The sequence below is a fragment of the Tachypleus tridentatus genome, chromosome 4 (genome assembly GCF_004210375.1).
Source record: "Tachypleus tridentatus isolate NWPU-2018 chromosome 4, ASM421037v1, whole genome shotgun sequence".
Classification (NCBI taxonomy): Eukaryota; Metazoa; Arthropoda; class Merostomata; order Xiphosura; family Limulidae; genus Tachypleus; species Tachypleus tridentatus.
Window position 1 is genome coordinate 91599372 of NC_134828.1, and position 13968 is coordinate 91613339.

Consider the following 13968-nt stretch of genomic DNA (forward strand, 5'->3'; position numbering starts at 1 on the left):
TTGTATTTGTCAAAATAACACACTGTAATTATGCCACTTTAAATTAGTTTTATAATTTGTTTCAAAATACCAATTGGCAAGTATGTCTGTGAACTGTAACAATACAAAAGATTCAGAAAATGTTTTTTGGTAGATATAAAAAGTTAATTTAAACACCAATACAGAAAGAGGCACTTCAACTATTAAGTATGTCCTAAACATACAAAAAATAAGTTACAAATGCTTGTTAACCTCTTAAAGTAAAATGTTTTTTGCTGATCATTGTCCAGCATTTTAATGCAATCCAATATTTTCATCTAAATTGTTGAATAAAAATAAAAAGTCATCAGTATTTCTTTTTCACACTTAGTGATTTACTTTCAAAAATGTCAAATTATACAGTGAAAATCTCATCTTCATCTGCTGTTTTGAGACAGTAAATAAACAATTCAAGGCCAGTTTAGTGATATTCAAAATCTTCTGACTGAAAGTCAAATCGTTTGGACGTCTGTAAGAAGATCTTGACTAACAGTAGGGCTGATAAAAACAACAATAAGTAATACTATTAGAACTGACATTAAGCTACTTATCTATGTCTTTTTTTCATTCCTGTATAATCTATAAAATAACACAAAATTTACTTCAGTTTTTTTTTCAGAATACTTTATATTATGAGGTAAATATCTGTTTTAATACTTACTTTCAAAACTATTTTAAAATACTGAATTATTGTACCTCACCAGTATTAGGTTATTTTGACAGTAGTTCAGTGGGAAAAGTCAATTACATTCACTCCTGTAACTAATTTAAATTGCATTTGTTTAGAAAAAACCTTTAAAAACATGTAAAACCTGGTTTCTTAAGGTAATTTAAGAAAGATTTATGCAGAAGTGTAGTGCTATTAAAAACTAATCAGAGTAAGCTGTACACTTAATAGTGAAATTAAAATTAAATCTGGAACACAACAGTAGTGACTGTATTGTAGCTATGTTATAGATGGGACTAAATTGAAATGATGGATACACACACATGAAACCAAGTAAATAACATTCATTTTTAACTTCAATGATATGGGGTTTTGTGTTCAACCAAGGTAGGTGATTGAAACAAAAGTAAGAGGCCCTAAAAGTGATTTTTTTTTATTGGAAAGTATACAAAGATAAAAATACAGAACTTCAGAAACTTATAAATTTGTTTATATAGGCCAATTCAACTAATATTTTTTAGGTCTCTCTCAAGCTCAATAACTTTGAATGGAAATGAACTTCTTATGTCTAACAAATTTAAAAAGACCCAATAAGCTACTTCTATTTCTTTCTAATATATAATAACACAGTATTTGTGTGTAAAACTTTTTAAATGAATACCTCACACTATAAAACAGATTTGTTTTGTAAAGTTTTATTTTTTGAAAATTAATTTTAAAATACAGAATTATCATGTCACGCTGATATTAATCTAAGGATAGCATTATTTCAATGGAAAAAGTCGTATGTAGCTATTTTAGACTATATTTATTTTTTGAAAGAAATGTTACATAAAAAGATTTAAAAATTGTTTTCATTGGTAGATTAAATGAAAAAGATTTATAGGGAAGTTTAGTGGTATTTTACAGTTGGAAAGAAAGGAAATGGATTTTTTTTTCAGTGCAAAAAGCAAACGGTAAAACTCATTTTTAATCGAGGTGTTATGCCTGACATTAACATAAATGATTAATGTAACTGAATTGAGTCTCTATATCACAAACAAATTCTCTGTTTTTATGTATGTTTTTAGTATTATGAAGTGTTAGATGATATAAAATGTATCTTTGAACTGGGTCTGGCATGGCCAGGTGGTTAAGGTACTTGACTCATAATCTAAAGCTCCCAGGTTCGAATCCCCATCACGCCAAACATACTCACCCTTTCAACCATGGGGGTAATTATAATGTGACAGTCAATCCAATTAGTCATTGGTAAAAGAGAAGCCCAAGAGTTGGCAGTGGGTGGTGATGACTAGCTGCCTTCCCTCTAGTCTTACACTGCTAAATTAGGGACAGCTGGTGCAGATGGCCCTCGTGTAGCTTTGTGCAAAATTCAAAAAACAAACAAGCCATGCACACTAACTCCTTCTTTTCCTGTATATTAAATTCAATGTGAATTCACAACTTAAGGTTAATATTTATAAAGCAGATGTAAGTAAAGAACCTCATGACACAGAAGAAATCAATGCCATTTTTGTTGGAAGTTCTTTTCTTGTGGAAGTCATAATAGTCACCTTTCATCATGCAGTTGAAATTCTGCTTTTGTCACTTTTGCTTACTTTCCTTCTTCAATTTCATACCTGAAACTGGTGACAACAAATGTGAGCACCAAGTTGTACTTCTAGGTTTGTATTGTGAACTTCTCTACTGAATGACAGACACCCCCAGACTTTCTTTAACATTTGTCACCTTATTTCTCAGATATGTACAGTTATATTTCCTACTCCATTGTCTTTTTCCTTCTAATTTCTTCCTCACTTTATATTGGTACAGGCCTCTTTTTTTTCAGTTCACCTTCTCTCCCATGATTTTAGTCATTTTTATTCTCATTCGTGGACTTGTGGTCTTTAGAATCACCATTCCAGGTTGTGAGGTTGAATTCAGAGTCTGCTGTTTCCCTATTTTACAGTTCATTTTTCCAATCTTCATGTATTTATTACTACCCTACCTTGGTACTTCTCCTCTCTATCTTATGTTGGTAGCTCTTTTCTGTTCCCATCATGGCCTTTCTTAGAAAAGTAGATCACTTTTTACGTCCATGGTCTGTTCTACCTCCTCTACCATTTCTATTTTTTGATTCTTCTGTTATTGAAATCTTTTAGGAATAGTACTCTCCTATTTCAAGCCTGTCTTCCTTCTACCTTTCTCCAAGAACATTTTTTTCCCTTCTCTTAATCCAGAGGACCTTAAAGGTGTCCTCATTTCCTGGTATTAAGTGTGTCAACTTCCCACTGTCAATCTTCCTTCACATCTCTGATTTTTCTGATTAAATTATCCTCAACCTGGCAGTTCTGTACCTTATCCTGGCCCACTTCTACACTCAATCCTATGACCAGTACACCATCCATTCTCCACATCTCATCCTACCTCCATTTCAACATTTTACTCATTGACCTAATCACCAGTGATCACTAAGTCTTTTCTCCTCTTGTCCTTGGTCTCGTTTGGTTTCCTTTCACATTTCATCTGATCCTGCATACCTAAAACATTTCAGGGAGCAATGTTGGAATTATGGGACAATTAATACAGTGTGTGTGGTGGTGGGAGGAGGGGTGTAGCTCATCTCTAGATTTTCTCACATACTTCTAAAGATCAAGAAGTGGCATCCTTATCATCCTGTCTTTCTCTTATTGTTCTTGGTCATCACACAGTATCTGATTGTGAATTTCAGTCTTCTTTAGTCATTTTAGCCCAGCCTGCAGATGACCAGGAAATGTATTTCAGATGCCTTTTTCTACACCTCATTCTTATGGTGTGTTCTATTAATCCATCTGGATCTCATTTCTAATTTTGTTTTTTTTACATTAACTATTATGTTGGTCCCTCTGCATTTTTTTTACATATATGTGGGCCTTCATTTGACTTCTTCATGTTATGCCTTTTTTGCTGATGACAGACCTCTTCTCCTCATCTGTTCCCATGCATAATTCTCTTAAATTTCCTTCTTCTTAGTGACTTAAATCACTGGAGTGGCTTTTAAAATTTCCTAAACCTAATCCTAGTTTTTGCTCACTAGGTAATTCCCTTCTACTTGTCTTGACTGCACCCAAACTTCTCCCCTTCACCTCATAGACCTTTAAAATCTAATCTGACTATTACAATGTTTTTCACCTTGCATTTACTTTCTGTAATTTGAGATACTTTTTTTCTTTAAGGTCCATGGCTGTTCAAGACCTTTCACCCTTATGGATAGATCCACCTAATCATATATCTGGTCTATACCACTTTGGGATGGATGAAAATAAACTCTTTAGTACCTCTTCCCATCTGATTCATCAGTTCCAACATTCTTTACTTTCTCTTTCTCACCAACTTTAGATGCTATTCTAGGCTGCACCTAGACTGCCCTCCTCCATGTGGATTCCTATTTGTGGTGAGGGGACCTCCCAAGGAAGGTTCTGTTCTTTCAGTTTACCTCCTCTGAGATCTAAACATCTGCCCACATGTTTGCCGTGCGTGGCGACCCGTGAAGGGGAGGAGAGGATCCTCGTGGTTGAGGGGTCTAACCCTAACACACCACTTTGGCCTTGAATTCCTGTAGACGGGCAGACTTTGGGTGGCTCTCCTTGGGTCAATCGGCTGGTCCACTTGGGCTAGAGTCAACCAAGTACCAGTGTTGGAAGTTTTCAATGGGTGTTGTGGACATTGTGTCTGATGCTGGTGTTTGGATATAGTGCTCATGAAACCCTGGCATTGCTGCAATGTCCTTGCATGACACTGTAGTGCATCCCTTCGTAGGGCTTCATGGTGGGTGGGGTCAGTGGGTACCGAAATTTTCCTTTTTTCCTATGGATCCTCAAAAAAAAATTTAAATAAAATAGTGAAAAAACAGTCAATAGGTAATCGACCATGTCTTGAAGACTCTGAGCAGCAATCTTCAATATCTGTAACACCTGTACCCCATTTTCTTATATTACATTTTTTTTTCAGAAAAACCTTTAAGGCAAATGTCCCCATTTTTTATTCAGAAGGGACTAGAGGGACTTGCTGGCTCTCCAGAGTCAGTAAAGAAGCTTCAATCTGGAGACATATTGGTTGAAACATCCACATCCCAACACAGTGAACTCCTCTTGAATTCTATGGCAATCGGGGATGTACCTATTGAGGTTACCCCTCATGCTACCTTGAATTCATCATGAGGAGTTATTGTTGAGAGGAACTTGAAGAACATCCCCGAGTCAGATATTCTTGCTGGTCTTTCCACTCAAGGAGTTTCTGCAGTGAGGTGCATCTCCACTTGCAAAGATGGAATTACACTGCCGACAAATATCCTCGTTTTGACGTTTACATCATCACATGCACCTGCCACCATCAAGATAGATTATCTAATTTGCAGGCTAAGGCCATACATTCCAAACCCTCTTTAATGTTTCCAATGTCAGAGGTTCGGCCACTCAAAGACGTCCTGTCATGGTTTCCTGACTTGTGCTTGTTGTGGTGACAAGGACCATGATGCCTATGAGTGTCACATAGACCCACATTGTGTCAACTGCAATGGTTCCCACCCATTCTACTTTTGTTCTTGCCCAAAATGGTTGGAGGAAAAAGAGGTGCAGCATTTCAAAACGACCCATAACATTAGTTATCCTGAGGCTCAGAAATTGCTGTCCGCCACTCCATCTAGGACATATGCTGCTGCACTTTGTTCCACAACTACAGTGGGAGTGCAGACAGATCTTTCTGTACCTCCAAGAGAATCGTCTGCAAAACAAATGAAAAGCCTTTTGACCTCCATGGTTAAAAAGGTTGATGAATCGACTTCTACACCCATCTCTGTTACTTCCATACAGTCGAACAAATCTCAAGATCCACATCCTTCGTTTTCAATTACAGGCATTTCTTCAGATATATCCTTTTCTCCAAACCCACAATGAAAAACAATCATTTGTTTGCGTCCTCAGTCACTGGAATCCCCTTCCAACAACAAAGATCTGCCCAATCGACCCAGGGCAGGATCCATTGAGGTCGATAGACTTCCTCCGAATAAGGACAGTAAGGAAAAAAGATGTGGTCTTAAACAGAAGGGTTCTCCAGCCACTTTGCCTACTCGTCATTAAAAATGGCCACCTGGATACAATGGAAGTACGAGGTTTACGTTCTAATCTGGATGATATCAAAATTCTGATTGCTTCCTACCATCCTGTATGTCTTTCCTTACAAGAAACATTTCTAAAACCTGCTGATACAGTCACCATTCGGCAGTTTCTCTGTACAGAAATGACATGTGTGTGATGGATGAGTACATGGAGGGGTGGCACTATAGGTTGATCAGCATGTGCCCACCCTGTCTTTGTCACTCAACATATCCTTGGAGACCATAGCCATCTGTGTTTCCTTGGGTCATACCATCACTCTTTGTTCTCTCTACCTGTCCCCTGGAGAGACATATGATCAATCAGACCTTGATGCTCTCGTTGGACAGTTGCCGTTTCCATTTCTAATCCTGGGGGACTTTAATGGACATCATTCCCTCTGGGGAAGTGCTGTTATTGATAGGAGCGGTCGCTCTGTAGAGCGTATGCTCTCTGATCACAATCTTTCTCTTTTCAATACTGGTTCTTCCACTTATTTTCACGCACCTAGTCAGTCCTTTACCTCTATTGATCTCTCAGTTTGCTCCCCTTCATTATTTTCCCATTTTTCATGGAGGGTTGACAATAATCTACTAGGCAGTGATCATTCTGTACTTTTGTGAGAGACTGGCTGTGATCAATTCCACCCTACCCGCGTGCCCCAGTGGAAGCTGGACCAGACAGATCTGGTCCACTTTCACTGCTCTCGCAGAATTTGATCCTGCCATCGTGAATCAGCCATCAATAGACGAATATGTGGCAGAGGTAACTGACTGTATTATACAAGCAGCTGCTCAGTGTATTCCTAAAACCTTGACACGTTTTCCATGATATCCTTGTCCATGGTGGAATCCTGCTTGCCACTTGGCACGGAAGGCTCAAAAACGGGCCTGGGATACTTTCCATAGATATCCCACACTTTTGAACCGCATCGCTTTCCAACGGGTCTGTGCACATGCTGGGTGGGTAAGATGTCAAAGCCAGAAGGAATCTTGGATTAAGTTCACAACTACCATATCTTCTACCACCAGTTCCAAGGCCATATGGGACAGGATTCGAAAGGTCAGTGGGCACTACAATTCTGTCCCCCTCTCCATCTTGCTCTCTGATGGCCAAGAGGTAGCTGATGTCCAGAGCATCTCCGATACTCTAGGTGAAAACTTTTGCCGGGTATCTAGCACTTCTGCTTGTTCTTCCACCTTCTTGGCCATCAAGACTCGGACAGAGTGTTCACCTTTTTCCTTTCGAACTGACTGTCATTTTGACTATAATTGTCTCTTTACACTGGTGAAACTGAAAATGGCCCTTCATTGGTCTGGCAGTACATCTATTGGACCTGATGATGTACACTATGACATGTTGCTCTATCTCTCTCCTGCTTCTCTTGATATTCTTCTACTTGTTTTTAACCGGATCTGGCAGGAGAATGTTTTTCCTGATGCCTGGCACCAGGCTATTATCTTACCTTTCTATAAACCTGGGAAAGATCCCAAGATTCCTTCAAACTACTGTCCAATTGCTTTGACGAGCTGTCTGTAAGACCTTAGAGAGGATGGTTAATGCTCGTCTTGTTTGGTTCCTCGAATCAAACAACCTCCTCTCGCCCACCCAGTGTGGGTTCCAATGACATCACTCCACCACAGACCACCTAATTCGTCTTGAAACATCAATCAGAGAATCCTTTCTCAAATGACAACATCTTGTATCAATATTCTTTGACATTGAGAAGGCTTATGACACAACATGGAGGTATGGCGTTTTGCGAGACCTCCATATATATGGGTTACGTGGCCATTAACCTATGTTTATTAAAAAATTTTTAATAGACAGGAGATTCTAAGTTCATGTGTTCTGTTCTTTTGTACAGGAACTTGGGGTCCCTCAGGGCTGTGTTTTGAGTGTCACACTCTTCAGTATAAAGATAAATGTCATCACTGAACAACTCCCTCTCACTGTTGCAAACGGGCTCTATGTTGACGACTTTCACATCTTATGTCTGTTGTCGAACATGAGATATATTGAGCGGCAACTACAAACTGCCCTCAATCATGTACTGAAGTGGATTATAGCAAACAGCTTTAATTTTTCTCTTTCTAAAACTGTTTGCATGCGCTTTTTCTGCCAATGGGATATCCACCCTGATCCTGAACTCCGTATCAGTGAAGTTTTGCTGCCAGTGGTCCCTGAGACCTAGTTCTTGGGGCTTATCTTTGACCGTAAGCTTACCTTTATACCACACTTATAGCAGCTACGGGTCAAATGCACAAGAGCACTGAACATCCTCCGTGTCCTCTCTATTGCCAGTTGGGGAGCGGATCGATGTTCTATGTTAAAGATATATCGTGCTCTTATTTGTTCAAAACTCGACTATGGATCAATGGTCTATGACTCCACCAGACCCTCGGCCTTAAATATGCTGGACCCCATTGATCATCAAAGACTTTGACTCTGCACTGGGGCTTTCTGCACTTCCCCAGTTCAGAGCTTATATGTGAAATCTCATGAACCTTCTGTGGACCTTTGCCGTTTGCAACTGTCTTTACTGTGTTCTTCGAAACTTCACTCCTTACCAAAGCATCCCACTTGGGGATGTGTTTTCCTTCCTCAGTGGGCCTTACTTTTTCAAAACAGATGATCTGCTATTGCTCCTTTTGGCCTTCGCATCCAGGCTCAATTGGATGAATTGGGTCTGTCCTTGGAAAACATTGCAGAATCCACTGGTCAGCCCATCCCCCCATGGCTTATAAACAGTCCCCAAATGTGACCTATTTTTAAGTCATCTGAAAAAGGCAGATACTCCTGATTAGAAGTACTGTCTTTTATTTACTGAGCATCTTTCAAACACCCTTTCTATTCCAATTTATACGGATGGTTCAAAATCAGGTGCATCTATGGGCTCTGCCATGGTTTGTTGCAGTTCAGTGGTTGCGCACAGAATCCCCTCTACAGCTTCTATGTTCACTGCTGAACTGTACGCCATATTTTTTGCCCTGGATAATATTGAAGCTGAGCAGTACTCTGACTGCACTATTTATACTGACTTCCTTAGTTCTCTGCTGGTCTTGGAATCACTTCATGTTGGCTCACACCCTGTTCTCACTGATATTCAAAACTGACTGGCCCATTTCTCATTAACATCTACTTCTATCCAGTTTTTCTGGATACCAGGCCATGTTGGTATTCGCAGGAATGTGCTTGCAGACATGGCAGCTAAATCTATCTGCTCTGGCACTATCACCACTGTGCCTATTCCGTACATGGACTATGGTCCTGTATTCAAGGTTCAGCTCTGTGCCAACTGGCAGTTCAGTTGGAGTGAGCAATGTGACAAAAAGCTTTTTCAAATAAAACCCTATATTGGGCTTTGGGCATCTAGCTTCCATAAGGTTTGGAAGGAGGAAGTTGTTCTAACTAGACTACGCATTGGTCACAGTTTTTTAACTCATCATTTTCTTTTATCTGGAACTGATGCACCAATGTGTAGTTTGTGTAACACTCAAATCACTGTAAGCCACATTTTACTTTCCTGCCATCGTTTCGACTCTCAACAACAGCACTATTTTAAATGTGTTCTGTCCCAGGGTTTGTTTGTGACATTGGACAGTGTTATTGGTCATGGTGACTCTGTCCACCTTGATAAAGTTTTTAGTTTTTTAATGGCCATTAATCTTTTTAACCTCTTTTAAAGGTTTATTTATTCATTACACCTTTTTAATTGTGGTTCCCTTTTCAGTCTCAATCTTTCTAGTTTAATTTGACATTGTAAAATGGCCAGAACATTAAATAACTCAACACCAGGACTGGAAAGGCCAACTTCAGGTGACTAACGCTGCTGTTTGAACTATCCGTTTGAACTACCTGTTAGTCGTCCTGGCGAGTTGTTATTACACTTTTGCTGAATGTCATTTAACACTTTTATTACTTTACCTTTTAGTACTGGCCATAATGACACATAACCCAGAACCAGGACTGGAAAGGCCAACTTCAGGTGACTGACGGTGGTTCTTGTACTTACCTATTAGTCTTCCTGGCGGGTTATGATCATTACCATTTTGCTAGAGAAAGTCCTTTACAACTTTTCTTACTCTGCTTTCTCTCTTAACATTGTAGACTAGGTGTCAACATTGATTTTAAACTTTTTCTGTTTTCAATGATGTTTTGTTTTACCTTCATTCCCTTTTATGTATTTTCCTACATTTAATTTATTTTTACCTTTTTACTGGACGTTTGGCACAGATAGCCTAGCTGCTTTGTGTCATGAAACACTGAATCAATCAATCAATCAACATGGACTGCCACTCATCTCTTCTTCACTAGCTATCTACTCCACCTGGTTGTTTAATCTCTGTAGGGTTTCAATTACTATTTATAGCCCTTTTTCATTATATTCTCCATCTGTAGTCAGTTGTCTGTACTAAAAATTCTCTCCTTGCAATAACTATAGAATTTCCTAAAGTGACTAGGATTGCCTCTCATACTTATTGATACTTGGGTATACGTTATTGATCCAGGATAACAGAAAGATCATCTGCCTTGACTTTACAAGTGCTCACTGTGATACAGTGTGTTCTTCAAGACCCTTTGAAGTTTCCTCATGATATTTAATGTTTATCTATATTATATGTTTAATCCAGACCACACCAATTCTATGGACTATTGTAAGAAAAGCCAGCTCTAGAATAATGTTTCTTCTCCCTTCTAATGTTGGCACTTGCTTGCTTTCAAATATAAGTTATCATGATCACCTGTTGCACTGTCTCTAGTAAAGACCTTTCCAGACAGAGAGATTGATGGAGATCCAAGTATATTCTTCAGGTCCTCCCTATGTGAATTATTTGCCCTCATCAAGTGGAACATAGGAGACCCAGTTCCCAACTGCTGGGTTGGTGAATCATAAATAACCTTCACTGATTGGGATCTAACTTCTGGGGCAAAAACAAGGGGTCTCTCTACAGTTAGAAAAGGGGCTGTGGTGATATAGGGTTGTAGTTTGGGTCACCCTACATATCTATGATACATCACAATTCCAAATGGGCCAATTATATCTCTACTGTCAGTTCATTTCACATAGTACTTACAAAAAATACAATGACCTACTCCAACAGCTGTTATGCAGGCTATAGTGTCTGATGATTGAGCAGTGTTGTATATCATGTGGTGTCCTCCCCCTGCAACTGGCATAGGATGTGTACAGACTGATGGTAGAGTTGAGGTGGACTCACCATATGCACCAGTGTTGTATTGCTAATGTATCATATTCCCACATCAGGCAAGAGGCCTGTAGTGATTGCTGGTTGAGTAGAGGATTATACAAGTATCCATATAGTTCCTTCTTCCTGGCATGGAGCATAAACTCTTCTTCCATAACTGGTTTTGAGCTGTTGAGTTCTAATGGCAGAGGAAGTGAGCACAGAAGATATGCTTTAAACAAGTCCTAGCCTCACCACAAATATATTCGCTGTCTGACTGTTTGTAAATGGATATATATGTACCCATGTACCTATTCTGCCTATCTTACTTACCTGTCTCTTCTCTTCTTCTGCATGAGCAAAGAGAAAACTAGATGAGACAAGATGTGATTTCCTGTGGGCATGCCCCTGGGAGCCCCTGCCAGAGGGTATCAAACTATGAATTTCCTCAGGATGCTTTAGGAAAGCTCATCTAGGTCATTTTAGCACCAGTTCTATTACCATCTCAATATGAAGCAAGGTATTTCACTAAAAATTAACCTTTTTGTTACCAGAAAGTGTTCTTCTGATAGCTGTTCAGTCATTGTATCAGGTTGGTATTGTGCATTTAGATATTTTTATTCCTAATGATGAAGAATTCTGTTGCATAATAACTTAAAGTTGGAGCGATACACATGTTCTCATGTGAAATTCGGTGAGAGTTTTCACAAGGTTTGTAGCTTGAAAATCTCTGGCACAATGTGTGAATTCAAAAATAAAGAAGCTTTGTATATGTGTAGAGGTGATTATCTATCTATTCTTCTTAGGAATATGTTAACTTTATCAATTAGTTAGAAGTTTCAACACAAAATTAAATTGTGATCAGGGTTTTTCATGTTCTAAAGGTTTCTAAATCAAGACTATTTTATTTTCCACTAAATCTAAAAAAGTAACCAAATAACTAGTTAGTTTTAATGATCTTGAAACTGTAAAAGGATGAATATTAACACTAAAATAAAATTAAAACAAGTTTGATGCAACATTGAACAACTGTTTGAAGCAGTGGAAATTTGTCATTGCCATGAATCAATTGTTAGTTTAGTATAAATAATAAATATATAAATTATTTTGGCACATTTGTTCATCCTCTCCAGTCTGACATTGTATTCTGAAAGACACCGTGAGACTGTGGAGGATGCCTGACTGCCAAGTCTTCTGGTAGTTTGTTCCATTTACTGTTGTTTTTCACAAACTGCATATTGTGTTTTTTTATACATATCATTAATTATGTTATTTCATAAAGTGTTCTCTGTTTTATCTGTTAGGTCTGTGCAGAATAAAATTTGATTGAATATGTTTTGTAGTTATCAGAAAATGGTTCTACAAATTTGTATATACTTAGTGGTTATTATTATATGAAAAAGAGGCATAGAACCACAAAAAACATTAACTGGGAACAGATTAATTATGTTACAAAATTTATTACAGTGTTTGGATAAATATGTACTATAGTATCATAATATTTCATAATGAAGTTTGACAGATCAGTAGACACTGACCTGGACAACAACAAATCTCTTGTCTGTATGTGGAGGATGGTGTTATAATGTAACCATTTTTGTCTTCTGTAAAGTTGGTTTGTAGCAAGTATAATAAAACAGATGTTGTATTATAATTCTTTATATAACCTGTGACAGCCTACATGCATGATACATTTTCTCATAAAAGGTATATGTCACAAATCATGATAGTGGTTTTTTACAATAGGAATCTCAAACAATTGCACTAAACTCTAATAGAATCTTTGAGCAAAAAGCACATTCAACAGTAAAAATTTACTTGAAACAACACTTTAAAAACTTTAATATTGACTGCTAATGCTATATGTATATTTAAATGCACAAAGAAAACACATATTAGATTTACAAGGAGAAGAAAATTTACTCAAAATGACCCATTTGCAATTTTTATTCTTTTTCATTTTACTATTATTCTCTTACAACAAAAATGGTTTTGTATGTTGCACACACTCTCTGGCTGATATATCGGTAAGTCTATGGATTTAACACGCTAAAATAAGGGGTTCGATTCCCCTCAGTGGACTTAGCAGATAGCCTGATGCAGCTTTGCTATAAGAAAACACACAAACACACATGTTGCACACAAATCATTTGTAGTGTACTAAATAAAATGCTATAAGGGTTAGAGGTATTGAAAAGTAGATGTTTTATATGAACCAAAAACATCATAATTGTAGTTTAAGTAATGTTTTCATAGCCTTTTAATGATAGTTTTTACACAAATATCTACTGTTTCTTTAAAAAGCCTAAGTACAGGGTGAAGTAGAAATTACCAGCCAATAATAGATGAACCTTAGATGACTGTTTTGTGCAGATACTCAATGCTTTTTACACTATATGGTTGGTGTCTTTAGGTATTCAACCCCTATATTATGTATAAAGGAGTGAAAAAAGTAAGTACACATGATATTGAATTTTATTACACACATTCATAAAATAATTACTTTAAAAAGGTCTGAAGTTTCAGTTAAAGTAATGTTATAGACATTATGTTTTTTTTTTGAGAAGGTTGCTTTTCTACTGGTATAATTTTATGCATGCATAGTGGGGGTTGTGTCTTAGTCTAAGCATATATTTGTCCATTGCTATACATTATGTATAGAAAATTTAGTTCCACAGAAATGAATGCTGATCATATGCTCCAGTAAATCTCCATGACAACATTTTACACCTCAAACTAATGCAATCAGAAAGCTACAGTAGAATATCATGAACCATATCAACTAGCTACTCACTATATTTGCTGTCATTATAATGTACAAAAGTTGTTGTCATGTAAACTAATTCTTTACCCATAGTTAAGCATAAAAAAATGTGCAAACAGGGATCTTAAAAATCTAAGGAAACAAAGCCAAAGATACTATAGACATTGTTTACTCGAATTACGGATCTCTAGTTTGATTCCATCAAATGTAATTCTGGGT

The 13968-nt window shown here is 37.5% G+C and overlaps 1 protein-coding gene across 5 annotated transcripts in view; it reads left to right on the forward strand.

The window, feature by feature from the left end:
- Positions 1-13968, forward strand: part of LOC143249679 (IQ calmodulin-binding motif-containing protein 1-like) — a 63247-nt gene that overhangs the window by 1447 nt on the left and 47832 nt on the right. The window lies entirely within an intron of this gene.